The sequence below is a fragment of the Artemia sp. Qi Xiang Cuo genome, chromosome 3, assembly GCF_049724085.1.
Source record: "Artemia sp. Qi Xiang Cuo chromosome 3, ASM4972408v1, whole genome shotgun sequence".
Classification (NCBI taxonomy): domain Eukaryota; kingdom Metazoa; phylum Arthropoda; class Branchiopoda; order Anostraca; family Artemiidae; genus Artemia; species Artemia sp. Qi Xiang Cuo.
In genome coordinates, this window is record NC_142796.1 from 74,027,049 (window position 1) to 74,054,270 (window position 27,222).

A 27,222-nucleotide genomic window follows, 5' to 3' on the forward strand; every position below is an offset into this window, starting at 1 on the left:
AAGGCCAAAGCCAATTGAATAGAATGGAGGGTAGGTTGAGCGTGCGTAGCTGTGTTGGCTACAGGCAGCTAGGTGCTTTTGTTAGTTGTTACACAGTAGTAGTAGAGTATTGAATTAGTTTTCAAGGTGTCAACGTTTAATCGGATTATATTTCATTTTCAACTTTCGTATTAGTGTTTCAGTTACAAGGTGATATTTAATATGCAATTGACTTCATTTCGGCGAGATTTCCTCCTTCATATACGATGAATTAGAATAGCAACAAGTGTCAGTGGCTATAGGACGCTTATTAGTGACTTTAGGGGCGAAAAGAAGTTAGACGTTGTTACCATTGTTAATTATTCGTTCAAATTTTGATGCAACAGAGCTGATAGACTGTTGTTTTCGGACGTGGAGAATTGCCAATCTGATAATGACATTCGCATCGGGTGTTGTAGGAAGTTTTTTTCCCAAAATGAAAATTGATGGGGCCATCTGTAACTGTATGTCAATCTTGACAATGAGGGGTAGCCATTGGGATATATTGAATATCTCATGATTTAATTTTCCAACTAGATGATACTCCTGGGTCACTGCAGTAGTCAACTCACCGTCAGTATCATATTTGCACATTAGGAGGGGATGGGGCGGTAAAACATAGCATATATTAAATACCTAATATAGGTACACCCCCCCCCCCCAAAAAAAAAGTTTTTTCTCTTGATGTTCACTTTTAGCGGCCTATGATTGAGCAGATGTGCAGTTTTTTTGAAGCGCATATTTACAAGTTTATCAGTTATCTTTAACAAAGGTGTTAATATTTTGTTTACCGCAAAACATGCAATTAAAAAATTAACAATGCCTGATTTAGACAATTCACCCTTTTTTGTTGAAGCCACAGTAAAAAAAAAGAAAAAACTTTTTTATTTTATTGCTTATTGTATTCTTTTCTGCACTTTTTCTAGAAAAACATTCCGCTTTACCATTTTTGTCCATTTTTTTAATATAGGACGAAATCGAGAAAGAGTATCATCTAAAAATTCAGTTATAAACTTTTTATTTAAGGCAAAAAGTATTATTTATGTTCATGCTACAGGCTAAAACAGATCTTTCAGTTATTAGTATAAAAAAAAACATAAGAACAGAAAAATAAATCAATCAAGGTTGATTAGCTTTGACTACCACTTCATCGGGCTTAAGACCAAGTAACGATGCAAACAGCACCATTACTCTTAAGTTCCATTAGTAACATCTTCAGATAACAAGAAAAAGCTGTCAAATACAGACAAAGCTGACAAGGTGGGGTGTCACTTGCAATCCATTTCTGGTAGAATCTTTTCTCCAAGTAAGATAATGTAGGAGTGGTGAGACAACTATTGACCTTTTGAATTCATTTCTTGCAGGTACCTACGGACAACTGTTGTCCAGCTCAGTCAAGTCTGCGAGAAGTGATTTGAACAATCAAGACAGTAATTTGCTGAACGGTGAAAATTTGCATCAGGTTATTGTTTCTCTTTCTCCAACTGTCGTGACCGATTCCCATGGAACGAAAATAGTCAAGAAACAGACTTATGATTTAGTCATAAAAAAGAGACCATTCAAGGTGGATATTCCTTCTGCACTGTGCAAGCCCACTCCTACCCTCAAACAATCAGAAGTAGCTCCAAGCTTTTTAGGGAAAAGAAATATTCCACTTCCCGTAATTCCAATGAATTGATGTTGTCAGCCTATGCAGCGACATCTTTAGTTTTTTTTAAAAAAAAAATTCGAGTGACAAGTGACAGCAGTAGTTTTATTTGAAGGAAAACGAAATGAAAAAGAAAAAGACAGGGAAAAGAGAGAAAAAGAAAAAGTTTAAAAATCCTATTGATTATTCTGTTATAGTCAAAATCGAGGTTTGATGTTGCGTGTGGAAAAATTGTTTGGGAGTATTTAGTAAAAACAGATGCGATTTAGTAAATGTTTCTTCTCGGATTTAGTAGATTCTTTCAGGCCAAGGTGGCAACACTGTATAAAGGAACAGAATAAATCAAATGACAAATTCAGCAAGCATCACCATTTACACTTTCTGAAGTTATTCTTAAATTATATAAATGAAGCTAATAATATCTCACAGTACTCGAGATACTATTTCATCTTAGTTCTAGAGCCCCGAAGCCGAGGTAGTCCCCGAAACTGCGCCGAAAAGTGGTGGCGCGCCACCGAAAAAGAAACAGCGGCGCACCACTGAGCTCTCATCAGCGTACTGACGTCACCTCTGATACTTACGGTGGCGGCGTCACTAATACGCCGCCATTTTTCTCTTTTTTTCTTATCGATATCGGCCTTCGGGCTTCAACCGCCACCCCGGCTGATCTGTTTCTTAAAGATAAAACTGTCATCTTGGGCTCCCCATCAGTGTTTCCACTTCTACTTATTTTGGTAGTAGAATACTTATTTTTGAACTTTTCTGCTTCCAAATATTAAATCTACTTATCTTCTTACTTTCTAGTTGTTTTTGAAGGCATCTACTCAAGGTTTAGTAGATACCTTCAAGGTTTCGAATACTTTCTAAAAGTATGCTTTCCCCGTAAAAAATAAACTATTTCTGGTAATTTTGTTGACAAACATTCGTGTAACAGGAAGTAACGCATAACATTTTAAGCTAGCAATAGCATCTTTATTTATCAATTTTTCTCTTGTCTTGTGATGCTGAAGACGCTCAATTCAATTACATTAATATATTAAGGACAGGTTAGAGACAAACAGGCCAGACGCTAGACACAATTTAGATATATATATTATTTGAAAAAAACTACGTTTTCTAAAGAGTTAAAGAGGCTAAGTTACAAGGTCGAACCTTAAAACGTACAGGGATTAGGAGGCACAGTTGGGGGGCTGCCACCCCCCAAACCCCCCGCTTTCGCAGCCTTTAAATAAAAAAAAAGTTTTTTAAACTGAAAGTAAGGAGCGACATTAAATCTTTAAAACGAACAGAAATTATTCCGTATATGAAAGGGGCTGTGCCCTCCTCAACGCCTCGCTCTTTATGCTAAAGTTTGACTTTCTCTCAACTCTTTTTTTTAAAAAATAAAAACTTTAGCGTAAAGAGCGTGGCATCGAGGAGGGCACAGCCTATTTCATATACGGAATAATTTCTGTTTGTTTTAATTTTTTATGTCGCTCCTTACTTTCAGTTTAAAAAACTTTTTTTTTTTTATTTAAAGGCTGCGAAAGCGGGGGGTTTGGGGGGTGGCAGCCCCCCAACTGTGCCTCCTAATCCTTGTACGTTTTAAGGTTCGACCTTGTAACTTAGCCTCTTTAACTCTTTAGAAAACGTAGTTTTTTTCAAATAATTTCTGCACGTTTTTGTACAGTTTATTACTTATTATTGCTTGACTAACTGTTAGATGATTGTGTATTATTCTTTTCTTTCTCGACAGGGTGTTTTAAGTGTCGACCTTGTAACTCAGCCTCTTTAACTCTTTAGAAAACGTAATTTTTTTCAAATAATTTAAAAAAGAAACTGAGGTTCTTTTTTAAACTTTAAATTCAGTATATAAAAAGTTTGCTCTGACGGTGAATCGAACCCAGGTTTTCCGCCTGACAGTCAGGAGTCTCGACCGCTGTACTAAAGAGACACAAATGTAATTGTTTTTTAGTAAGGGGATCTATTTTTAACGCAAGCAAATCCCCGCAAAACTTGATATTTGGTTTTTGGAAAACAGGGAAGGAGTGATCAGATTGAGGTGAAATTTCGAGGATAAGCTCCCAGGCCCCAGGAAAGCTTGTCCTCTAAATTTCAGCCTGATCAGACAACGTTAAAGGGGGGGGGGTTATGGTGGGAAATATTAACATGGGTTATTATAGGAAAACGAGGTTTTTCGTAAATGTAAATTCGGGGGATAATTTTTCGGTCTGAAAATATCAAAAGGCCCTCACAGGTCGAATTCTGCTTCGAATGAGTCCTCATTCACCCGGATCAGTTGCCAACTGTGGCCTGTAGGCGTGGATAAGAAAAAAAAGAGAAATTAATGTTAAGTGGCTATATTTGGTTTTTTGAAAACAGGGAAGGAGTAATCGGATTGAACTGAAATTTCGAAGATAAGCTCCCGGGCCCTAGGAAAGCTTAACCTCTAAATTTCAGCCCAATCGGACAACGTTAAAAGGAGGCTGTGGTGGGAGGGTCGAAACTTCCGGCCCAGTTTACCCCATGAAAATAAAGTCGGAGGAGGATGAAATTTTGCAAGTTTCTTAGTTTGAGCTTGGGCTACAAAATGCGATTACCGCCGTCTCTCTGCGACCTCTAGGACCTGAAATCGCTTAACATTGTGGTGGGTTGCCTCTTTATAGAGGCACAAGTGAGCCTCCTTGATAGTATACATTCAGTTTTAGTCATAAGAAGAATAATCGATCAAATAGATCAAACATGGATAAATATTATTTGAAAAGTATAGGCTATAAAGATTATAAGAAATTATCTTAAAATAAGACATTATAACATAGGTAATTCATTATTCGAATACTGGGGGGGAGGGTACTCTTTTCCTGAAATCCTAGACTAAAAAGACACTGTCGTACAGTCAAAGATCTTAAAACCAGTAATTATATAGGATATAGCTGTTTGTTTTGTTGATGAATGTTTTAAAAATATTTTGAATATTATTTAACCAGATAAATCTGATAAAATTATTACTGTTCCATATTTTAGAAGTGTTTTTGGCACTTGTCTAATATACCAAAACCAGTCGAGAATTTGTGACGCAAAAACTAGTCAAGCAGCATCTATAACCAGAGAATTGCTATTGTGCACTAAGCAAACGGGGTTTCTCACTCCATGAAGAATATTCCTTTGGGGTAGAAGGGCAAACAAAGGTACCTAGGTTAGATTGGGCTACGTATTTAATATGTGCTATGTTTTACCCCTCCCCCCTCTCTCTCTCTAATGTGCAAATATATAGCCCAGAATTGTTTCTTAACTAGTAAATTTTCATCATATTGTTTAATATTTGAAAAAAACTACGTTTTCTAAAGAGTTAAAGAGGCTGAGTTACAAGGTCGAACCTTAAAACGTACAGGGATTAGGAGGCACAGTTGGGGGCTACCACCCCCAAACCCCCGCTTTCGCAGCCTTTAAATATAAAAAAAATTTCTTTAAACTGAAAGTAAGGAGCGACATTAAAACTTAAAAAGAACAGAAATTATTCCGTATATGAAAGAGGCTGTGCCCTCCTCAACGCCTCGCTCTTTACGCTAAAGTTTGACTTTCTCACAACTCTTTTTTTAAACAATAAAAACTTTAGCGTAAAGAGCGAGGCGTTGAGGAGGGCACAGCCTCTTTCATATACGGAATAATTTCTGTTCTTTTTAAGTTTTAATGTCGCTCCTTACTTTCAGTTTAAAGAAATTTTTTTTATATTTAAAGGCTGCGAAAGCGGGGAGTTTGGGGGTGGTAGCCCCCCAACTGTGCCTCCTAATCCTGTACGTTTTAAGGTTCGACCTTGTAACTCAGCCTCTTTAACTCTTTAGAAAACGTAGTTTTTTTCAAATAATTTCTGCACGTTTTTGTACAGTTTATTACTTATTATTGCTTGACTAACTGTTAGCTGATCGTGTCAGGAGTTAAAGTTGGGGGGCTGCCGCCCACCAAACCTTCCGCTCTTGAACATTCTTGTGTTAAGGCTTTTAATTCCTGAATACTCAAATCACGTCGTACAGGGTGCCTCCTAATCCCTGTACGTTTTAAGGTTCGAACTTGTGACTCAGCCTCTTTAACAGCCCCCCAACTGTGCCTCCTAATCCCTGTACGTTTTAAGGGTCGACCTTGTAACTCAGCCTCTTTAACTCTTTAGAAAACGTAATTTTTTTCAAATAATTTAAAAAAGAAACTGAGTTTCTTTTCAAAGTATATAAAAAAGTTGCTCTGATGGTGAATCGAACCCGAGTTTTCCGCCTGAAAGTCTGAAGTCTCAGCCGCTGGACTATACAAACACAATAGTAATTGTTGTTTAGCAAATAGAAGGTATTTTCGACGCAAGCAAATTCCCAAAAATCTTGATATGTGGTTTTTGGAAAACAGGGAAGGAGTGATCAGATTGAGCTGAAATTTCGACGATAAGCTCCCAGGCCCCAGGAAAGCTTATCCTCTAAATTTCAGCCCGATCAAACAACGGTAACGGGGGGGTGGTGGAGGGAAATATTAACATGGGCTAATATAGGACAACGAGGTTTTTCGTAAATGTAAATTCGGGGGATAATTTTTTCGGTCTGAAAATATCAAAAGGCCCTAACAGGTCGAATTCTGCTTCGAATGAGTCCTCATTCAACCGGATCCGTTGCCAACTGTGGCCTGTAGGCGTGGCTAAGAAAAAAAAAGAGATGAATTTTAAGTGGCTATATTTGGTTTTTTGAAAACAGGGAAGGAGTGATCGGATTTAGCTGAAATTTCGAGGATTAGCTCCCAGGACCTAGGAAAGCTTAACCTCTAAATTTCAGCCCAATCGGACAACATTAAAGGGGGGCTGTGGTGGGAGGGTCCAAACTTCCGGCCCAGTTTACCCCATGAAGATAAAGTCGGAGGAGGATGAAATTTTGCAAGTTTCTTAGTTTGAGCTTGGGCTACAAAATGCAATTACCGCCGTCTCTCTGCGACCTCTAGGACCTGAAATCGCTTAACATTGTGGTGGGTCGCCTCTTTATAGAGGCACAAGTGTGCCTCCTTGATATAATTAGCATTAATCAAACTTCACTCCTCGAGCAGTTGTTGTGTAACAGACAAGTACCGTATTTTTCTCGACATTTGCCTTTTATTGGATTTTTAAAATCTATTCCTTTAGCCGTTAAACATTTACCCTAATCCCTCCTTAACTTATTGCTTGAATATTAGGTATCAGTGGCGTAAATTTGAATACGGGCTACTCTATAGATTTGGAAAAAAAATGCTTTAAGGGATTGTTTTATTTTAAAATGCGGTACTTATGGATAATACGAGAAACACTCGAGAAGTGAAGTTTGGTGGTGCTGGTGTATTATACGTCACCCACCGCTATAGACTTTACAAGGATATACTACACGAAAACCAGACAAACGGGTATTTGCTAGATAAATTGAGCGCAAGCGTGGTTTCTCTTTGGGTTTACAATATTTAAACTATTGTTTTTAGGGTTTAGGGGGGGGGTGTACCTATATTAGGTATTTAATATATGCTATGTTTTACCGCCCCATCCCCTCCTAATGTGCAAATATATTGCCCAAATGTATTTCTAAACTGTTATATATTCATCCTATTTTATTTTCTTTCATTAGCATTAACCAAACTTGACTTCTTTTGTGGGTACCGTATAGCCTAATGCACAAGTACCAGTTTGGTTAATGCTAATGAAATAAAACAAAATATGATGAAAATACAATACTTTATTAGCAAAAAAGGGAAAACTACAACTTAGAATTATGTGCCAAGAACGCAGGTAAATAATGTTGTAAAAGGTTTTACAATTCCAAAGACATTGCTTCTCGTATAAGTACAAAGTAATGGTGTCTCCATTGACGCACTGTTTTGTTTTGGGCATCAACCCCTTATGCTGGAAAAATATAATTGCTTGTTCTTCGGTCCTTGGCAAATCCCAAATCTTAATTTTAACATCCATGGGGACACACTTTATTCTATCACTATCAAGGCCGTACCCAGAGAGGGCCCCCCGAAGGTTTTGTTTGACTCGTAAAAACGTAACAAAAATGGATACAAACAAATTTTGTATGCGTTTTTTGATTTTTTTTATCCCCCTCACCCCAGAAAAAATTTATTCAGTAAAACCCCCTCCAAGAAAAAATCCTTGGTATGGCCTTGATCACTATAAATAATTTCTGAGACCACACTGGCTAATCATGATAAACAAAAAATCGCGAAGAAAGGAAACGAGGACAATTAACAGCCAGTGAAAAAATTGAAAAATTATGCAAATATTTCGGTCAAGACCTCCGCTTGACCGTCCTCAGTGCAGAATAAAACTGGTAAAAATATAAAGTTACCCTTTCACCGTTATAGGAAAGGGTCGTCCAATTTTAGTTTGGTGTTTTTATTTTAAGGTTTGGTTTTTATATTTTTACCAGTTTTATTCTGCACTGAGGACGGTCAAGCGGAGGTCTTGACCGAAATATTTGCATAATTTTTCAATTTTTTCACTGGCTGTTAATTGTCCTCGTTTCCTTTCTTCGCGATTTTTTGTTTATCTTGATCACTATGCATTGTAAACTAACATGTCATTTGTCTTATCTGATTTTCACGAACCAAATTCTCGAGTTTTTACCTGATCTTCGCGATCCAAATTTGTTTCTCGTATAATATATAAGTGTTGAAAATTCTTTTGTATATTCATTGAAAAACACGTGACCCCCCCCCCCCCTCCGCCTAGAACTTGATAGGTACATTTTGTGTCCCCTGTCGTCTATAATTTTGTTATTTTACCACTACTTCCAGACACTATTAAGGGTGGGGCTAATCAAACCAGAGGTGACCTTGAAAACCAATTGGTACCAATTTCTTGTGTAAAAGGATAGAACTGAGAATTTTTAAAGGTATTCCACGTTTTTTATCCCCCAACACTCCATAATGTGCAAATATAGAGCCAAAATTATATTTTCTCCGCATTTTGCCATGCGTAAATCTTGTTTCAACCTGGTTAGCCATAAATTGAAACAACGCCGACGAATTCAAGAAACAGAAGAAAAAAAAACACGAGAATTATATAATTTGGGCTATATATTTTCGTACATTAGTTGGATGAGAAAAATGTAGTGTAATCGCATTTAAAATCAGTTAACCAAAATTGTTCTGCATATAGTAAATTAAAAACAAAACTTTCTTAACACATGCCCTTTCTCAATGACCCTAATTCTAGGCTTACGCTATTTTTTTAATATAAATGAATTATATTTTTTTGAAACTGTCTTTAGTTCAGAAAGACACAAAAAACAGACTAGTAGCCTACCCTTTAAAAACAAATAAAAGATAAATGAGTTTGGATTTGTTTAGGATCGAACAGAGGAGGAGGGTAGATTTGGGCTCGAAAGTCCTAAAACTCCAAACTTTTGAGCTTTTGTACATCTTAATCAAGTTTATAGGCCTTTTTATAATAACCCCCCCCCCCCTCTCGACCGAAAATGAAAGTCATAGTGACCGCAAGATTATTGCTTCTTTATAACTAATAGCTTAACATTTTAAACGAAATTTCGGAACGATAGTCGGTATTTGGGACCAATTCATTTAGCCTTCCGTAATGTTTTGTTTTCAGTAAAACAAATTTGTCAATTAAAAATTAATGGGCTCTGAATTATGAGCCACCTGAACCTCATTTCTAATTGAAAATGTCTGTCTGGTTTAAGCTTGACCCGAATGTTAATCTTAATTATGCCCATTTTAGGTCTAATGGTATATACTTCTTGTTCACTTGAGCATTGGTTCTACCTGAGTATTTATTATTTTATCTTTGTTTTAGGCTTCATTTATTAATTGGCAGTAGTTTCTCTTTGTTTTAACTTATAATCATTATCTAACTCTTTTTTATTCGTTTTAGATTTTTACTTTTTCTTTACCGGCACTACTTTTTTCAAAAAGCTTCTTTTTTTCAAAATAATTCCCGTTGGTATTTTTCACTTAGCGTCGCTTTATCATATATAAAGTAAAGAAATATCCGTGGCATTTTGTATAGCCGTTATTTTACAAGAACCAATACAGGCTACTGAATGCAGTTTCCAATTTTAAAACTCTGCAAAGATTCCCAACTGGTGCTGTTCCCTTTTAAAATGTGTCAGAATTTGCTGGGATATCTACTATGTTAGGCGCACACCTTTAAGTTCACCTTGATATTACACTGTAAAAATCCTCATCCTCATAGTAGAAATTATTTAGACCTATAAGAGTATTGGTGCTGTTTGCATTGTTACATGGTCTTGAGCCCCAGGAAGTGGTAGTCAAAGCTGACCAACCTTGATTGATTTATTTTCCTGTTCTTGTGTTTTTTCTTGATACTAATAACTGAAAGATCTGTTTTAGCCGTGTAGCATGAGCATAAATAATACTTTTTGCCTTAAATAAAAATTTTCTAACTGAATTTTTAGACGATACTCTTTCTCGATTTCGTCCCATATTAAAAAAATTGGAACAAAAATGGTAAAGCAGAATTTTTTTCTAGAAAAAGTGCAGAAAAAAATACAATAGGCAATAAATAAAACAAGTTTTCTTTTTACTGTGGCTTCGACAGAAAAAGGGTGAATTGTCTAAATGAGGCATGGTTAATTATTCACTTGCATGTTTTGGCGTAAATAAAAAATTAACAGCTTTGTTAAAAATAACTGATAAACTTGTAAACATGCACTTCGAAAAAACTGCACATCTACTCAATCATAAGCCGCTAAAAGTGAACATCCATAGATGATACGTTTTTGCATATATTTTCATCTCATATAAGTTGCTCTTTTCTATCATGTGAGAAATCAGTTGGGAGCTAGCCATTGAGAGTAGGCTGCGAATTTATAATTTTTGTTCGTTTTAAGTTTCAACTTCGGTCTTTACTTCGTTCAGAAAAAGTTGTTTTCTAAAAATTAATTCCTTATAGAACCGTGTCTGAACGCATTTTAACTACTATGGACTCTACAAATTTTCTTTTAGTTCATATACGGGACCAGGGTCTCATATAGTGGGCGGATGAGTTAGCATGTTCAAACCCCAACCCCCTATATTTTTCTCTAGTTTTTAAGGCGTTTTAAAAAATCTCCTAATATTCTTAATCTAAGTCTTAAGAAGAAACTCACGAAAGGAAGTTTTTGAAGTCACCCCCTTCAAACAAAATGTCTGGGTATGACCATGTAGAGACTGATTAACTGTTTGAAAATTTTATTCAATGATTAAATATTTTTAAAAAAATAAGTCTTTCCACAACACTGATAGCTTATAAAAAGATATTATGTTCTGGGACGTTAGTCGAGTGCAAATAAGGAGACGAGGCGTTCCCTACTCCCTGACACTGACTGACACTCCCCAGTGCCGGCAGACTTTCATGAAAAAATTGCTATTTCACAGATTTACATGTATCTATAAACCCCGAATAGGTGTGAACCCCGGCCCGGGACTGGCCATCATCGGGCACTCATTTTACACCAAGATACCAATTGGGTAACCCCTCGTCAAGATATTGTTTCCATGTTATGCATCTTTTCTAGGTGAAAGTGGAAACCGAGTCACTGAAACAGTTTGCCAGTGAGCCTGCATTACTCTTTTCAATTTCCCCGGACAAATCCAAAAAGTCAGTAACGTGGAACTTTTTTGGTGGGCTACTGCTGAAGAAAAACGGGATTACTAAGGAGGTGGATAAAGACCATTTTTATTGCAAGCTGTGTTTACGAAAGGCAGAGAAGGATGCCCTGTTCAAAGACATTTACTGAGATTCGGCAAAATACAAGAGGAAAGTAAGAACGGGAAACTTGATCACACATCTCAAGTGAACCACGAAGGAAAGGAAGAGACAAAGCGAGCCTTCGAGCTTGAGATGAAAAAAGACTCAGACAAAAAGAAGAAGCTCATTTGCAGCATTATATAGGACCCCAAGGTCCAATGCTAGTATGGATTCAGATGCAAAGTATGTTCTTGGCAGAGATCTTGCTGTGCTGTGTGCATAGTATAACCTTCCCTTCAATATTGTGAGTAGATGAGGCTTTTCACAGTTCTGTGCAAAGTAAGATATGGTTGCAGGTGCAGAAGATTTGCCAAGTGAAAGAAATATTGCCATTGCAGGACATGTATGATGCAACGTTCACGACAGTGAAAAAGATCATTGGCAATAGGGCAGAGTTTAGAAGTGAAGCTATGGCTATGGATATCTGGACGGATAACCACCGTCACCTTAGCTATCGGTGTTACAGACTCATGTACATCACTTCAAATTTTGAGATGAAGAAAATAATTCTTTCAACTAAATGTTTTGGTGACGAGCGACATACATCTGATAACATTAGAAAAGAAAATCGTGCCAGCATTAAGCTTTTTGACATTGGAGGCAGGGACATAACGGTAGTGCGTGATAGAGGTGCAATTGTAGAAAGAGCCTGTACAATTCCGGATGTGAAATCAGAGATTGTATTGCACATGGGCTTCATATTCTGATTACAGTTGTTGGAGTGTCAAAAATTACAAAAGTTTGTAATTGGCGAAAAAGGCTCAACTTATTGTCAAAGCCTTGACTTACAGAGGCTCTGATAAAAGCTACGAATTCGAAAAACAGAAATCCGAAGCTTTGTTTGCAATCGAAGAACGAAGCAAGCTTGATCAGGTTTTAGATGCAGATTCAGAGCTGCCCATTGTTCATGTGGCGGAAGAGATACCCTGCAGTAGAAGAATTTACAATTACAGGATGCTCTAAAAAGATGATCCCATGCGGTGGAACGCCACTTATACAATGTTGGAAAGCATTTTAAACCATAAAGCTGTTGCATCGACTCTCCTTTGTCAAATTGACAAGCCTGACTTAGTTTTGGATGAAGATGATCTCGAGCTCATGACTGCCCTTTGTAAGCTGCTTTCTGCTTTTCTTACTACAGTGCGAGAAATTGAAGATGAAATCTTTCCAACACTGAACTTTGCTTTATTATGCAGAGGAATGTTAAAGGCACAGACGGAAGAAAATGGGGATGAAATATCCCCAATAGTAGAGCTCAAGCACAATTTGAGGGCCAAGTTTAATCAGTGTTTCCCTCGATACGATTTGATAGTGTCAGCAGCGCTATTGGATTTTGAGACCTTTAGACTAAAGGAAATTGATGATCACGTCCTTGAATCGTCTCAGAACCGACGAAGATTTCCTCTTTAACATGATAAAAAAAACTTTGACAGAAAATGAGCTCAAAGATTTGTTGTAGAGATTGGTGATGGGAAAAATGTGGGCGATCCTGGTTCTAGCTCCGCTAATGGACAAGAGACGGAAAATGAAAACTTGAGTGATGCAGAAATCTCTGAGTGATACTGCGGCACCATCGGAACCAACTATGAAAAGACTCTACTTGTCTGATGGCACTGAGAAAATTTTCATAAAAAAATTACTGCAACGGATGAACGATCAGGATGTTAATTTACTTGTAGAACAGGAAAAGATCAACTTGACGATCCGGCGTCAGGTTGATCTTTATTTCTCGTTTGCTGCTGGTGCCAACCGGTTGAATTTATTTAAAAAAAAACCGGACGTTAATCTTTTGGAAAAAATACAAGAATCAGATCCCGTGGGTGGCAGTTTACGCTCGTCAAGTTCAGGCTGTATCAGCCACGAGTGCATCAGCTGAACGGCTTTTTAGCACAAAAGGACTGATAGTCACTGCACAAAGATCAAAGCTAGCTCCAAGTAGTTTGAACAAACTCACTTGTATCCATGAAAACAATAAACTTGTTCAGAGTGGCATCTCTAAATTAACCTTTTGAATTAAGCCATGGTATCTGACTTGTATACAGTGTTTTTTGCCGTTGTTGCTTTTTTTTTTTTACCTCCTTTTGTATTTATTTGATGAACAGAAGGTGTTTAAACTTCAATGTTTTGAAAGTTATGTACACATTACCTCAAATCATTAACAAAAAGTAACTGACTAAACATGAGATTTTATAGGAACGATACGATGCTAAACATAAATACAACATAGGTTTCCCTGTGTCTAGTGGCTAAAAGAAGAATTCTACTTGGTCTAATTGACGGTGAACATAAAACTTTCCGCACCGCCCAATAATTTCCTGCTTTCTCACATTGCTCTTGAATGTTTTTAGTCAACCAGTTAAAAATACTTACTAAAATCAAGTTTGGGTTGAACGTTCTTGGTGAAATGAGAATTGTTTTAAATTTTCAATAAAAAAAAATCTGCGCACCGTGGCGTGATGAATCGGCGGTGCGCTGCCAAAAATTTTTCGCCACTGCTGATACTAAATCACACATTCACCGCCGTCATGCCGTTGCGGAGCGGCTTCGGAGACTAACGGCAAGGTCGATACACTCGAAATTCTTGAGCACTTCATCCTCACTGTCAAAGGTCTTGGCGATATTCCTGCAGAGTTCTACATAATATGATCTGTGATTTTTTTTTGAATCTTCGAAGCTTCAGCAAGAAATTTCCCTTTTCGCTATAAGTTTTGGCGTCAGCTTCCAACTGCAACAAATAAAACCCGGTTTTTGGCCCGAGGGTCAATTTGCTCAAAGGAAGAAGTACGCTCTGGAGTGTCTGATTCTTCTGAGAGAGTTTCAAAACTTCTTCTTGTCCAGCCCTTTTTATCATACTTGGCTTCTCAATGCACTTCCATAGTGAGGTAAATGTAGCTCTGGCGCTACTCAGAATACTGTTAACGCGAATCGCTCTGTTCTCAAACTCCAGATTGAGTAAAATGACATTCTTCAGCGTGTAAGTCATAAAACATAGAGATACTTTGTAGAAGGGATCGTTCATGAAACGGGAAATTGGCCTTGCCTTCTCTTGACTAGCCCTATCAGTGTCCTCGTTATTAGTTTGATCACCCAGGAACAGAACCAAGGCACTCCACTGTTCTAAAATTTTGTTAACCACTGCTTCAAAAGAAAACAATCGTGTTGCACTGATGGACAGTAGCTTGTGTCTGGCAATACACGTAAAATCTTGAAACTGTTCACACTCCTTGACCCATTTTGGACTAAAACCAACATAGTTGACTCAAAAGGTCTTTAATAAAGTCTTTCATAATTTCAGGTAAGAGTTCGCGCTTTAGGTTTTCAAAGCTTCACGCGATATATTGATGGTAATGAAGATGTGGAGAAGGACTGAAACTGAAGCCATAGAATAAAAAATATCAATTCAGATAGAGAAAAATGTTCAAATTTTGTTCAATAGAATGAAACTTGGTACAAAAATAATTTAACATATTTTTTTATATTTGGTAAATTTACTGAAAAAACCTAACAAATATACTAAGAAACCTACGAAATTAAAAAAAATCTAAAATTCACTAAATTTGATCTCGGTTTACTAAATTTACTAACTTGGGTCCGTTTTTTTAGTAAAATTTTTACTAAAGTGCGGCAGCCATACCTTCATAATAAACGCACCTTATAATTTGATTATAGATGGTATGAATATCATTTTGAGTCCACGAAAACGGATGCGTGGATTACCAGAATTCAAACTAGAAAAATATAGCCTCCCTTAATACATCTAATCCAGAGCTGTTGTTACAACTCTTAACTTTGTGAAAGTAAAGGTATATTGACATGGGGCCTATTTATAGACTAAAGGGAAATATTCATAAAAATCCCTAACTTGGACAGTATCCTTTATCTAAGACTAGCTAATTGGCCAGCAATTTTGGTAAATTTGCAGTGGCCCTTATAGGGCTAATTTAGCTAAGATGGAAGTGAAAACATCATTTAATGGAGTTTTCTATGTTCTTTTATAATTGAATAATTGCTTCTGGGGCTAGTTGCATCTTGCACCCTTAAAGGGGCCCCAAAGATATTTCAGTTTTGTAACCACACAAAAAAGCTAGGCTATCAACACTAGGCTAGTTGGTAAATTTTTACCAAATCATATTGTTGACTTATGAATAAAGTAAACATACCACTTGATGCCTTTTTTATGCTCTTGCCAAATATAATAATTAGGCCTATTTTTGTCAGAAATGAATTTTACCCCCAAACTTAGCCTATTTAGGCTATACCAATTCAGGGTAGCCTATATATTTGCACTTTAGGGGGGTGAAGGTAAATTGTATTTCAAATTTTTACCAAATCATATTATTGACTTAGCCTATGAATAAAGTGGATATACCACTAGATGCCCTTTTTTATAATCATTACAAATATAATAATCATTTTGGTAAAGTTCTACTGTAGCTACTTTTGGCTATCTTGGAAAGGGTTTAGGTTAAAAAAATAAAACTTTCAGGGATGACTCTATAGGCTAAAGTTTGTCCTGGGAATGTATTTTGAAGTTCCTACCTCCACTCCTTCTCCCTCTAGATGGTCCTTAAATTTGCCCACATAACAGGTCTGTACCTATTGCAATTTTGATAAAACAACATTTTACCTTAATTTTGAGTTGTCAGTTTCTTTTGCTCTGGTTTTAGTTCTGAAAATATAATTCCTGTTATTTGAGTAGAATTTAAACCATATCAATTTTTTTTTTCAAAATTTAGGAAATGTATTTGCATATCTTTAAAAACTTATAAATCAGGATTGAGCAAAGTTGTGAAGCTGAAAACAGTTTTTTGTGCTCTTTTTTTGTGGTAGATGTATTTTGTACGCTTTCACTTTTATGATACACAGATTTTTAAAGGTCATCAAAGGTGACCTTTAAAAATTTGACAACTTTTCTGATAGGTACTTCCAGGGATTGGCTGCAGTCACTTTTTTGGGGACCTGTCACTATTTCTGTCATTTTGTCACTAAAGTAACTTTTTTCAACGTTTTGGACCTAATTTTTTTGCTGAAACAGTATGTTATAGTTGACTGTCGACTGTGGCATAATTCATAAAAAAGGTAAGTCTTTTTTTGATAGTTTGGACTATATTTCAACATGCATGATGTCTATGGCTGTGATAAACATGGTTAGTGTGTGTGTGTGTTAAAATCTAGGCTCTTGTCAATAAGATGATTGATTAAATTAGTTCTACCATACCATAACTGCCTATGGTTCTTTTCAGGCCGTTGGTTCACTTAGCATTCATTCTTACCTTGTTGCTTAGCAAATGGACAGTTAGGCCAAGATTCCTTCTGTATATTTTCAGTGTTAGCCAGTTTCTTTGATTTTAGACCGTTTCCTGCAAAAGGCATGCATGCCCACAGGTCTGAGGATGTCAAAATGTAAGATTAAATTTGTGTTTTCATTGATTTTGTATTTGTATTAGCTTTATGTGTTTTCAAATTCCGTCCTAAAACCCATTCTTATTTCAGGTTGCTGTAAATAATGGGCAAGACAAAATTTCTGGAGAGCTTGCTCAGTAGGGAAGACGGCGCTGGGCATAAAGTGAAAGAGTGGTGCACAAAAGGGAGTGACAATGACAGCTTGTTCTATTATAAAGTTTGTAAAAAGACACTCAGCTGCCAGAAAGGGTTCCAGGCCCTTCTTTAACATGCAGCCACAGAAGATCACGAAAAGAATGCTTCTGTCATGTTAAACCAGCATCAGTGGAGACTCGCTGCATCAGCTCCAACCAGAAACCACCCAAACTCACAGAGTGGCAATAGCATACCACAAAAGAATGTGGAAATGCTCTGCAAGGGAGATGCAGCATCAAGGGCGGAGATAGTTTGGGTTTTAAAGACTATTGCTAGTTCTTTTGCTGTGCCAATGTGTTCTGAACAATGTTCCCTGATGCTGTACCAGAAGGCTTCTTGTTAAATGCCAAAAAAATGACATACTTGTTGACGGAGGCTATTTCTCGTACTTTCGAGAAATTATAATCAAAGACATCCAGAAATCTGACTTTGTGCTGGAATATGATGAAACAACGAACAATGGTGGGGTAAAGGAGCTCCAAATAAGAGTTCAATACTGGTCAAAAGAGCGGAAACAAGTGGTTACTTGGCATCTTCGGACATATTATATGGGACATGCAACCAGTGAAGATCTGAGTAAGAAAATCTTGCAGAGTATTGAAGATGAAGGACTTTCATTTGAGAGATTGCTGATGCTTGCAAGTGATGGCCCAGCTGTCAATAAGAAAGTGTGGTCATTCGTAGACTCAGAAAAAAAGAGAAAAGGTATTGAAAAGGCCTATTGAATATTGGAACCTGCAACATTCATGCAGTGCATAATGCATTCCTGAAAGGGCTACAAGAACTTGGGGAGGAGTGCTCTGATATGATCGTTGCTGTTTACCACTTTTTCTGTGGATGGCCAGCTCATTCTGACAATTTCAGCCAGTGCCAACAGAAAGTTAAAGTTCATCAGCATAAACCAGTGAAGCACATCCCCACGAGATGGCTCACCATAAGGGAAGCAGCAAGCCACTTGATTGAACAATGGCCTGCATTGACAGAATATTTCCTAGAATTTGTGCCAAAGAAAAATAGTCTGAAGTACCTGATGTCAAATGCAAAATATTTGAAAATTGTAAGTTGGCTAAAAAAGCAAACAATGAAAGCCAAAATTGAGTTCATTATAAGCTCTGCAGCAATTTTCACTGCTTTTACTGGTGTATTTCAATGACAGGAGCCATTAATACATGTGGTACACTTTGAGCTGAGATGGTTATGCACAGTTCTTTTGGGGCAGATTGTGCCAGCTGATGATGCCAATTTTCAGATCCTCGGTGGTTTTGAAGGCTTAGATAGTACTGCAGATGTTTACCTACAGCAACCCTTGTATTATGAAAGGGTCCTGGCTGCCCTGGATTCTTCGAAAGTTATTCTGAAAGACAGGACATTTTTTTTCTTCTGAGAATCAGGAAGCATATCAAAGCTGCTGTGCAGTACATGCTGACAAAATGCCCTGTAAACAACGAGTTTTTCCAAAGTCTTGCCTGCCTAAGCCCTCCCAGTCCAGATTGCCAAAGAGCAAGTTGCAGTGATATCCTCTGCATTGCAAGAGAACTTCCATTTGAGAGGGACATCGAGCAAGTCCTGGGAGAATGGTTGTTATTGCAGTCAGATCCCATGCTGCCACCCACGGAGAGTAATCAAATTGGCAGCTATTGGCAAAAGATCCTGGAACTGAAGACACCATCTGGTGAAACCATACATCAGTCCTTAGTTTGGATTGTCCAGGCAGCTATGTTGCTCTGTCATGGAAGTGCAGATGTAGAGAGAGAATTTTCTTGGTCAGCTCTGCTGATGACTTGCCTTCAAGCGCGTACAGAAGAGTGGGCACTAAATGCTAAGGCTTTTGTTGCGGATTTGCTCTGCAACTATGAGAACAGATCAGAGCGTGTGCTAATCACAAAGAAGCTGCTTTATCTGGCTAGATTAGCTAGATCCAGCTATGAATTATACCTTTTTGAGCAAAGACAGGAAAAATCACAAAGAGAGAAGCTTGAAGCTGAGAAGAAAGATGCTGAACAAGAAATCCAGGAAATAGCATGGAAGGGGCATAAAATAGAGGACCTAGAGTCAGACATGGTACAAAAAAAGAGATGGTTAAGCAGAAGAAGGAAATAGGTGATACCCTTATGAGAGAGGCAGGGGAACAGTTGAAGAAAGCTGTGGACGAGAAGGACTTCCTGAACACTGGTCTTGCTCAAAGTATGGTGGAAGCAGCATTAAAAGCTCGTTCTGAAGAAAGAGATAGGGCAGATAATACTGGATCGGTTGAAGTACTTGTTCTGAAGAGGAAATCTGAACTAATTGATTGTCTTTCAAAAAAGTCAAAGAAGTGATGACATAATATCCAGTGATTGGTTATACCTAGTTGTGGCAGATGCTTTTTTTTTTATCGTTTTGTATAAGTAAATAAAATCAGTTTAAGAAAAAAATAAGGATTTCAGCCTTTCTGTCCATAACTTCTTGGGCTTTCATAGACCAGTGATGATTTTACGGTAGTAATTGGGATCCTTGTAATCTATCTGTCTATGCTCTGACGGCTTCTGAGTTGTCACTTTTTTGGTGTCCTCAAGTAACTAAAGTCACTTTTTTCGCGCACCTCGTCGCAGCCGACCCCTGTACTTCAAAATACCTTCCTGGCACACACTTCAGCCTTTAGACCCATCCCTGAAAGTTTCATTTTCCTAACCTAACCCCTTTCCAAGATAGCCAAAAGTAGCTAAAGTAGAATTTTACCATCATTTTTGTCGGAAATGAATTTTAGCCCCCACCCCTATATATACCAATTATATACCTCCCTAATGGGTAAATTTTTACCAAATCATATTATTGAGTAACAACTAAAGTGAATATACCATTCAATGGAAAAATTTACCCCCTAATGTACAAATAGGCTATATACCCTGGACTGGTATAAATAGAGGTGGGAATAAAATTCATTTCCAACAAAAATGATTATTATATTTGGAAAGAGCATAAAAAGCAGCATCAAGTTGTATATTCACTTTATTTTTAAGTCAATAATATGATTTGGTAAAAATTTACCAATTTTATTTCTGATCTAAATGATAGGTAAGTTTAAACTTTCCCCCCACTCTCCCTAATGTGCAAATATAGGTCAATATCTACCAAATCATATTACTGAGTTAGGAATAAAGTGAATACACCATTCAATGCCTTTTTTTATGCTGATTACAAATATAATAATCATTTCTATTGGAAATCAATTTCAGCCCCCCCCTGAATATGCCAATTCATGGTATATATTTCAACATTAGAGGGGTGAGGGCAAATTTAATTGAGGTCAAGGCTGAAGGCCTCAACCATGTCCATTGATTTTGAATTAAAGTTATTAAGTTTGGTTAGGTTAGCCCCCCCTTAATGTAGAAATATATACCCTGAATTGGTATATAGGGGGGGGGGTTGAAATTCATTTCCAATAGAAATGATTATTATATTCATAATCAGCATAAACAAAGGCATCAAAGTTTGTATTCACTTTATTCATAACTCAATAATATGATTTGGTAAATGTTTACCCAAATATATACCCTGAATTGGTATATATAGGGGTGGGGCTTAAATTCATTTCCAACAAAAATGTAAATAATTTCTTAGACCAGACTGCTTTTCCATTTATGAAAAATTAAGTAAGGAAAATGGGTTTTAATTTTTATAAAGCAGTAAATACAATAAAATAAACACTTAATTAAACAAAAATACTCTGAATATTTTGGCCCTACATCTGGGAGCCTTTTTCAATGGAAAAAAAGAAAAAGAAAAAAATGAAACAAAAATGTTCTTTTTCAAAACCTTGACTTACATCAAAATAAAAACATACTAAACACATAAATAGAAAAAAAACAAAAACAAAAGAAAAAATATAAAGAAATAGAAAACACATTTGATTTTGTTTATATGTCAGTGAATGGAAGTGTTTATTTAATATGTGAGTTTTGTTTCCCATTTATTTATATTTTTTCTTTTCTTTGTTTGTTTTTTTCTCTTTATGTGTTTAGTATGTTTTTATTTTGATGTGAGTTAAGGTTTTTAAAAAGAACATTTTTTGTATCATTAATTTCTTTTTTTTTCCATTGAGAAAGGCTCCCAGATGTGGGGCCAAAATATTTGGAGTATTTTTGTTTAATTAAGTGTTTATTTTATTGTATTCACTGCTCTATAAAAATTAAAACCCATTTTTATTGCTTATTTTTTGCAACAAAAATGATTATTATATTTGTGAAGAGCATAAAAAAGGCATTGATCGGATTCACTTTATTCATAAGTCAATAATATGATTTGGTAAAATTTTACCAGCTAGTTAAGCTATAGAAAAGTGGTTAAAACATATCTCTAGTTTATAAATAGGTTTTTTAAGAGTAATATATTCCAAAAATACTTATTTATAACTATTCAAACCTCATTTAGCCTATTAGGCAACTCAAATATAAGCTGTTTCCTACTGTTTCAAGTTTTCAAATGTTGTCAATAAAATTATCACTGAATTTTCTAGTTTGAAACATTTCCATCAACAATTTAGGGTAATATTCCAATTCAGGATATATATTTGGACATTAGGGGGTGGGGTGGGTAAATTTGCAGTGGACCATATAATCTAGCTAGGATGAAAGTAAAAACATCACTTGATGCTTTATGTTTATGTTCTTTCATTATTCATGTAAAATACCTTTGGGGCCTCTTTAAGGACTGAATATGCAACTAGCCCTAGAAGAAAATATTGAACTATGAAAGAACCATCAAATTTATCACAATTTTTATGTGCTCTGATAGCCTAGGCCTACACTTAGCTCATACTAGCAAATCCAATGTTGTTAGAAGTCCCATTAAATATACACAAGATAGTGTTACTGATATAAGGATCAAGGTAAAATCTGGTAAATTTTGACTTACTGACAATTAAGATAGGCCTAGCTGAGAAACATGGTTTGTGTGTAACTGAACCACCATGCAACTGAACCCAATCTAACTAAATCCCCATTTCAAGTTTTCAAATGTTGTCAATAAATATATCACTGAATTTTCCAGTTTGAAAGATTTTCATCAACAATTCACAATAATATTCCAATTCAGGATATATATTTGGACATTAGGGGGTGGGGTGGGTAAATTTGCAGTGGGCCATGTATTTTAGCTAGGATAAAGTGGAAACATCATTTAATGCTTTTTTTTCTATCATTATTCACATAAAATACCTTTGGGGCCTCTTTAAGGGCTGAATATGCAATTAGTTCTAGAAGCAATCATTAAATTATGAAAGAGCCTACAAATTTACCACAATTTTATGTGCTCTGATAGCCCAGGCTCATGCTTAGCTCATACTAGCAAATCCAATGTTGTTAGAAGTCCCAAAAAAAATACACAGAAGATTGTGTTACTAAAATAAGGACAAAGGTAAAACCTGGTAAATTTTGACTCACTCTGACAATTGAGATAGGGCTAGCTGAGGAACAGGGTGTGTGTAACTGAACCCCAAGCAACTGAACCCCTGTGTAACTAAACCCCAGTGTAACTGAATCCTGTGCAACTGAACCACTGTCCAACTGAACCACCATGCATGTTTCCCAGTGTTTCAAGTTTTCAAATGTTGTCAATAAAAACATCACTGAATTTTCCAGTTTGAAACTTTTCCATCAACAATTCAGGGTAATATTCCAATTCAGGAGATATATTTGGACATTAGGGGATAGGGTGGGTGAATTTTCAGTGGGCCATATAATTTAGCTAGGATGAAAGTGAAAACATCATTTGATGATTTTTTTATGTTCTTTCATTATTCATGTAAAATACCTTTGGGGCCTCTTTAAGGGCTCAAGATGCAATTAGCCCTAGAAGAAATTATTGGATTGTGAAAGACCCTAATGTGCTGCGATAGCCCAGGCCCATGCTTAGCTAATACTAGCAAATCCAATGTTGTTAGAAGTCCCGTTAAATATACACAAGATTGTGTTACTGATATAAGGACAAAGGTAAAATCTGGCAAATTTTGACTGACAGGCAATTAAGATAGGTTTAGCTAAGAAACAGGGTGTGCATGTAACTGAACCACTTTGTAACTGAACCCCAAGCAACTGAATCACCATGTAGCTGAACCACCATGCAACTGAACCCCATTTAACTAAACCCTCATGTAACTAAATCCCTGGGTAACTGAACCCCCATGCAACTGAACCATTATGCAATGTTTTCTACTGTTTCAAGTTTTCAAATGCTGTCAATAAAAATATCAATAAATTTTATTCCCATTCAGGAAATATATTTGGACATTAGGGGGTGGGGTGGGTAAATTTGCAGTGGGCCATATAATTTAGCTAGGATGAAAGTGAAAACATCATTTAATGCTTTTTTTATGTTCTTTCATTATTCATGTAAAATATCTTTGGGGCCTCTTTAAGGGCTCAATGTGCAATTAACCATAGAAGCATACAAATTTAGCACAATTTTTATGTGGTCTGATAGCTCAGGCCCTTGCTTAGCTCATACTAGCAAATCCAATGTTGTTAGTAATCCCATTAAATATACACAAGATTATGTTACTGATGTAAGGACAAAGGTGAAACCTGGTAAATTTTGACTCAATAACACCATGTAACTGAACCCCTGTAACAGAACCATCATGTAACTGAACACCCCATATAACCAAACCCCTGTGCAACTGAACCACCAGGCAACTGAGCCCCATTTAACTAAACCCCAGTATAGCTTGACCCCATTTAATTGAACCCCCATGTAACTGAACAACCAGGCAACTGAACCACAATGCAACTGCACCACCATGCAACTGAACCACTGTGCAACTGAACCATCATGCAACTGAACATCTGAACTCAGATTTTCAGTTCTCTAAGAATATTAGGCAGTATCATTGGGTAAAACACAAGTTAGAATTTTTCTATGTTCAACCTTGTTGAAATTGTTTTTTTTTTAAATTCATGATATAAACGCCCATCAAAAGTATTCACGAAAGAGTTTTGTTTTACTTTTGCCAGAGAAAAAGAAGATCCAATGTCACAAACCATTAAAGCATATTTATTACTTGGTTTTTCAGATGAATCAGACCTTTTGGATGTCAAGTAATAAACATATGTGTTGAAACTATTTGACCTTTGTGAATCTAGATAACGAATTTTGATGAGATGTCCTTGTGGAGATTGCAACGAAAAAGGACGTGGGAGGGGGACTGGTTGCACAACAGCCTTTTTTGAACATTCCTTAAACTTGCCCTGAAAGTTTTAACTTCATATCTTCAGGTTTATACCCTTAGCTGTTCTTGACATATTGCAGATACAATGTCTTTTAAAACTGGATGCACATTGTACCTCTTGATTTAGTTGAAGGTGCTCCTATATATTTTCCAAACAATGTGACAGCTGATACCATCAGCCATTGTAAGTGTTCCTGGTATTTCATTTTCACAACCAATAATTGAATAAATGCTTTTTGATTGTGTTTGGTATCCTTCTTGACATTTCCCTAAGGTTTGACCCTAGTGCTGCATGCTTTTTTTTATTTATGGGATCAACCATGCCATCTTTTCTTGATAAAAAATTATATGTTAACAATAGGCAACTTGAATAACTTACAGCCCTTGCACCAGAGGGTGAGGGCTATGAACCATAGTTTTTTAACTATGGCATAGGTATTTAACCTTTGAACTGTTTTGAATAATATGACTTTCTCAAAATTTAGGTCAGATGTATTTGAGGAAAAAATAGGGTGGGGTGGAAGCCGTCTGATCATTAAACTCTGAAAAAGTGCAGTAAAAATTTTGATTTCCAATTAAATGACCCCCCCCCCAAAGTTCAGGCAACATTTTTTCTACAAAAACCTTATGTGCTAGCAATGAGCAACTAGCTTAACTAACAGCCCTTGCCCTGGATGCTGCTGGTGAGGTTGTTAACCCCAAAGACATGGTTATTTTACCTTCAGACTTTTTTGAATAAAATGTTTATTTTTATTTTTATTGGTTGTATTGGGGAAGGGGAATGTCAGTTAAAAGGGAAAGGCTGATCGTCCTCTTATTACCTTTGATTCTTCAAAATTGAACTTGAACTTTCAATTTCCAATTGAATGAGCCTTCTTCAAAGTTTTTATGACCATCCCTTTTATAAAGACCTTAAATGTTAACAATTGGTAACTTGCAATGATATACAGATTGCTGATACAGGTGTATCAGCATTTTTTTTTTTTTTTTGCATCTACCTCCTACTTCTGCTATTAATACTACTACTACTACTGTTGCTACTACTACCAATTCAACACTATTATTACTACTACTGCTCCTACTATGAAACTAGCACTATTAAGGCTATGCATATCAGGTTGCAAATTTTACAGAATAGGGTATTTGGGGTGGAACTTGAACTAAATCAAAAGACACTATGTGCATGCAGATTTTCAAAATGGAGTATCTCAATAAGGGATTTGTGTATTAAGTTAGAACTTTCAGAGAGTGCTTAAAGGAAAAGTCAATTCAACAAAAGGAAATATGTACATGGTCAGGCCTGGATTTACCACTATGTCCTTAGGCCCAGACCTAGGGGTGCATAATGCCAGGGGAGCAATAAATTATCACTGAGTAATTTTTTCTAACAAAAACTAGACTGATGTGATTTATTGTAACCAGATGCACTCTGCCACCATGCTGCTATTCACAGAAAAGTGACTTTAAAACAACACAGGAGTTCCATGGTCACTTATAAACTGTCAGATGTCTCTAAAGAATGGTAGCTGAGAGTTTGGTATCACCCCTCTCTTTCATTACTTTTCGCTCAACAGTTATGTTCTGTTAATTGCTTCCTTGAGCCCCGAATTTTCGGGAATAACCCCGAAAATCTTGCAAAAGCGTTTTGTTCTTAAGCATCAAAGCTTTAAATCCAGCCCTGTGCACGCTACTGCTAATGTTATTATTATTTTAATTACATTTACTACTACTGCTGCTACAACAACAACTACTACTACTAGTTTGACTGCTACTTCTATTGCAACTACTTGTAAGCTAAAGGTATTAAGATGAAAATTAAGCAACACATGAACATATAGGTTATCAAAAGGATATATCAGCAATGGGATAGCTGCAGCTAATTGTGTTAAGTTGAAACTTCTAGAACTTGATGAGAGGAATCTTCAGCTGACCAAAAGGTAATATGTTAATACTACTGCTACTACTTGCACTAGTCCTATTACTATTAATACTAGTACTAACACTAATGCCGGGACTACCATTACAGCTGTACCTAACAGTGATGAACAGTGTGAAGGTGGAATTTTCAGGGAATATTGAGGGTGGAAGGTGAACTGAATCACATCACGCTATCTGTATATAGGTTGCCAAAGGGCACATCAGCAATATCCTAATTACAGTTTGGTGTGTTGAAGAAAATAAAAGGTGCTGTGTGCATACTGCTACTAATTCTACTACTGCTAATGTGCAAGCTAAGGGTATTTAGGTGAAGCTGTCAAGGAAAATTTTGGTAGTTATTGAACTGGATCAAATTGCTATGATTATGCACATTCTCAAAAAGGTCACACAGCAATATCTCAAGAACAGCTTCCATTAATAAGTTAGACCTTTCAGGATAAGTTGTGGGTGGGGGACTTCGAATTAGCCAGAAGGCTATGTACAACTAATATTACTGGGCAACTACCCCAGTAAAGACCATTTTAAACTTGAGCTCAGCAGATACAAATACCTGTTAAAATTCAAACTCAAAACGACCAGATAATGCTATTAAAGAATAAATGAAACCCAAAACAAACAGAAAGTAAATAAACAATCATAGCCAAAAACATACAACAAGTAATAATATAAATGAAGATTATTAAAGCAAGTAATGCTTTGATTTAATATAAAAATCAAGCTTAAAATGAAAAAAAAAATTTTGCCATTCAAGTATAAATGAAACTTAAAATGAACAGAAATTAAATAAACAATCAATGCAAACAAACATACAATAGATATTAATGTAAATTAATAAATAAATCTGAAAACAAGTGAAACATAATTTGAATATGAAAATCAAGCTTGAAATGAACAAAAATCACTACAAACATGAAATTGGGTATCACCTCCTTCTCTCACTGTAAAAGTCTAGGACCTTCCATGTCATTGGTGCTATACTGAAAACTATATGTGTCTTGAAAAGTCTTGGAAAGTACAAACAACGCAAAATCGAATATTTGATGTATAATGATATTAATTCTTGAAAGATCCATC

The 27,222-nt window shown here is 36.3% G+C and overlaps 1 protein-coding gene across 1 annotated transcript in view; it reads left to right on the top strand.

Moving 5' to 3' along the window:
* The first annotated feature begins 15,109 nt into the window (after positions 1-15,109).
* The window catches only part of Lis-1 (LisH and WD40 domain-containing Lis-1), a 120,574-nt gene continuing 108,461 nt past the window's right edge, over positions 15,110-27,222 (top strand). The window contains exon 1 of the mRNA XM_089086560.1: positions 15,110-15,211. The gene's annotated coding sequence lies outside the window, so the exon portion shown is untranslated. The remainder of the gene's footprint in view (positions 15,212-27,222) is intronic.